The sequence below is a fragment of the Haematobia irritans genome, chromosome 5, assembly GCF_050003625.1.
Source record: "Haematobia irritans isolate KBUSLIRL chromosome 5, ASM5000362v1, whole genome shotgun sequence".
NCBI classification, from domain to species: Eukaryota; Metazoa; Arthropoda; class Insecta; order Diptera; family Muscidae; genus Haematobia; species Haematobia irritans.
In genome coordinates, this window is record NC_134401.1 from 142,724,006 (window position 1) to 142,728,454 (window position 4,449).

The window sequence follows — 4,449 nt, forward strand, 5'->3', positions numbered from 1 at the left end:
TTTGTAGGCCCCGTACGACTTGCAAAATATTAGCCAAATATTTTCAGATTCTTATATAGCTTCCACATATATTTCGGCCGATATGCACGTATATGATCTCAGAGGCCAGACTTTCACATTGATTTGATCTCATTTCGATTGACTCATTGCGACAAAATTCCACACTGATTGTAGTTACAACTATCAACAGGACGTATGAGGCAATAAATTGACAATTAATCCGTATTTTCTGTCCGACAATTTTCTAATAAGATAACCAACCATCTGCCATAGAACTTTATATAAATCACATGCCCATTTATATTTCATATATTGCAAAATAATTTCTTATACTCCTGGCTTAAAGATAAAATCAAAATTCGCAACTATTTTAAAGTGTACAAAGACATGCAGATTGAAATGGCAAAAATTAACAAAAAACGTACTTACTTTTGGGGTGTATACAAATCGCAGACAGACAATTTAATTACCAACGAAACTATTCAAACAATTTCGCTTGTTTTAGTTTTTGTTTTAATTTCCTCTGAAATCATGAATCGAGAATTATATTCCACTCACTCACGGACAGCGTAATTAATGATGTTTCTTTTTTGTGAAATGACGTGTAAAGCGAGTTGTAGTTATTTTTGAAAAGCAAAAGTGGACGTTGCCATAAATCGCAATGACCCATATGCAGCAGTGTGCGAAAATAGCCACACTTAAGAATTTGTTTAATTGTTCATAATTTTTGGTGTAATCTTCTACAATACAAAACTTACACCAAGACGACGACCCACAGTCTATTAATGATTTTTTTGCTTTTGTTTTCTAGAATTTTTTTTTTATGCTTAACTCAATAAGAAAAACAACAAAACTTTTCAAAATTCTTGTACTTTCTATAATTTTCGTCTCACACTTCACAATGATATGAGAGGAATACTAACAATGTCATATCGTTTGTAACAAAATCAATTTAGATTTGGACCATAGATAAGGAATGACATTTTACTTTATCGTAGAATGGCCCTCGGGTTTAGATATTAATCACTGGTGATTTCGATCAAAAATAAAGCACTGGAGAAATGATAAAATATTTTTGTATCATATGTGATTAAGTACTAATATCAAATACCAGATTTCATAAATAACTAGCCGAACGCGACCCGCTATTAGGCTTGCCTGATTTTTATACCCTCCATCATAGGATGGGGGTATATTAACTTTGTCATTCCGTTTGTAACACATCGAAATATTGCTCTAAGACCCCATAAAGTATATTTATTCTGGGTCGTGGTGAAATTCTGCGTCGATCTAAGCATGTCCGTCCGTCCATACGTCCGTCCGTCCGTCTGTTGAAATCACGCTAACTTCCGAACGAAACAAGCTAACGACTTGAAACTTGGCACAAGTAGTTGTTATTGATGTAGGTCGGATGGTATTGCTAATAGGCCATATCGGTCCACTTTTACGTATAGCCCCCATATAAACGGACCCCCTCTAAGAGAGGCAAATTTCATCCGATCCGGCTGAAATTTGGTACATGGTGTTAATATATGGTCTTTAACAACCATGCAACAATTGGTCCACATCGGTCCATAATTATATATAGCCCCCAAATAAACCGATCCCCAGATGTGGCTTGCGGAGCCTCTATGAGAAGCAAATTTCATCCGATCCGGCTGAAATTTGGTACATGGTGTTAGTATATGCTATCTAACAACCATGCAAACATTGGTCCACATCGGTCCATAATTATATTTAGACCCAAATATAAACCGATCCTCCGATTTGGCTTGCGGAGCTTCTAAGAGAAGCAAATGTCATCCGATCCGGCTGAAATTTGCTACATGGTGTTAGTATATGGTCTCTAATGACCATGCAAAAATTGGTCCACATCGGTGCATAATTATATATAGCCCCCATATAAACCGATCAGCAGATTTGACCTCCGGAGCCTCTTGGAAGTCAAAAAATTCATCTGATTCAGTTGATATTTGGTACGTGGTGTTAATATATGGCCTCAAACACCCATGCAAAAATTGGTCGAAATCGGTCCATAATATAGGCCCCATATAAACCGATCCCCAGATTTGACCTCAGGTGCCTTTTGGAGAAGCAAAATTCATCCGATCTGGTTGAAATTTGGTACGTTATGTAAGTATATGATATTTAGCAACCATGCCAAAAGTGGTCCATACCAGTCCATAATCACATATAGCCCCCATATAAACCGATCCCGAGATTTGGTTTTAGAGCCTCTTGGAGGAGAAAATTTCATCCGAGTCAGCTGAAATTTGGTGTTAGTATATGGTATCTAACAATCATGCAAACATTGGTCCACATCGGTGCATAATTATGTATAGCCCCCATATAAACCGTTCCCCCGATTTGGCTTGCGGAGCCTCTAACAGCAGCAAATCTCATCCGATCCGGCTGAAATTTGGTACATGATGTAAGTATATGGTCTCTAATGACCATGCAAAAATTGGTCCACATCGGTGCATAATTATATATAGCCCCCATATAAACCGATCAGCAAATTTGACCTCCGGAGCCTCTTGGAAGTCAAAAAATTCATCTGATTCAGTTGATATTTGGTACGTGGTGTTAATATATGGCCTCAAACACCCATGCAAAAATTGGTCGAAATCGGTCCATAATATAGGCCCCATATAAACCGATCCCCAGATTTGACCTCAGGTGCCTTTTGGAGAAGCAAAATTCATCCGATCTGGTTGAAATTTGGTACGTTATGTAAGTATATGATATTTAGCAACCATGCCAAAAGTGGTCCATATCAGTCCATAATCACATATAGCCCCCATATAAACCGATCCCGAGATTTGGTTTTAGAGCCTCTTGGAGGAGAAAATTTCATCCGAGTCAGTTGAAATTTGGTACATTGTGCTACCATGGCTAACTAGGTCCACATCGGTCTATAGTTATATGTAGCCCTCAGATAAATCGATCCCCAATAACACAAAAATTGGTCTATATCAAGTTCATAATTGTGTGTAGCCCCCACATAAGCGACCCCCATATTTCAATTCTGGCTCTCTACGTGCCGTGCAAAAGTCCATATCGATTCGTAATTATTTGTAGACTTACCTACACATACCTTTTTTGTCTAATATATACCACGTATGGACTAACTAACAATTTAGAAAACGATTTAAGATACCACAACCCAAGTAATTTGATTGTGGATGGCAGTGTTTAGAATAAGTTTCTACACAATCCATGGTGGAGGGTACATAAGATTCGGCCTGGCCGAACTTTCGGCCATAAATTCTTGTTTTTTTACATATATTTCAAATATGTTCGGAAGATTCCGAAAATATGTTCAACATTATTCAACTACTTTTAAAATTTTTACTATGAAACTGTAAAAACCTATAGTTAGAAAAAAAAAAACAGTGCTTGATATAAACGAAATGGTTGTTGGGTCAGAAATATTTTTTGTTTATTGAAAAAATAAAAATTTTTAAAAATGAATTTTTTGGTGATAAAAGTTTAAACTTTTCAAAGAAATTGAAAAAACTCTAACAAACGAAAAAGAAAAATTTCAAAGAAATTCAAAAAACTCTAACAAAAGAAAAACGTTTTCGCTACACTTTTTTTTCTTTGCGTGTATATACAGCAGTAAGTTCGGCCGGACCGAATCTTAAATACCCACCACCATGAATCAAATATTATAGTTTCCTTTGAAATTTCAGCGGGGAGATATTCTCCAGTACACTTCCTGAAGATATTTTTTTTTAAGGTTTTTACCTATGAAGACTATCTCAAATTTGGATAAGAAGCATTTTTGTTTGATTTTTAGAGGAATCATTAACATCCCTTGTAAGTGTGCAATAAAATGATGAAATAACGCCTCGATTTGATATCTAAAATCTGGACATTTTCATTCAGTTTCAAGCAATTTTCATGATCAGTGCGCCTTCTATATCCTCAAGAAGTGAAATCGGTCTATATGGCCTTTCCAAATGAACCGATAAAAACTAACTCCGACACACGTTGTTTCGAGTCTAAAATTCCAGTATATTTACAATTTCAGGCAAATAGGTTAAAAACTACGGTTTCTATAAGCCCAAGAAGTAGAATCGGGAGATCGGTCTATGTGGGGGCTATACCAAAACATGGACCGATACTCTTCATTTTAGTCACAACTTTTTATAGTCTTAAAATATCTCTAGATTTTCAGTTTGATGAAAACTACGATTTCTACAAGCCCAATAAGTAAAATCGGGAGATCGGAGTATATGGGGCCTATACCAAAACATGGACCGATACTCGTCATTTTTGACACACCTCTTTGTGGTCCTAAGATACCTTGTAGATTTCCAATTTCAGGCAAATTGACTAAAAACTACGGTTACTACAAGCCCAAGAAGTGAAATCGTCAGATTGGTCTATATGGGGGCTATACCAAAACATGGACCGATACTCACCATTTTTGACACATCTTTT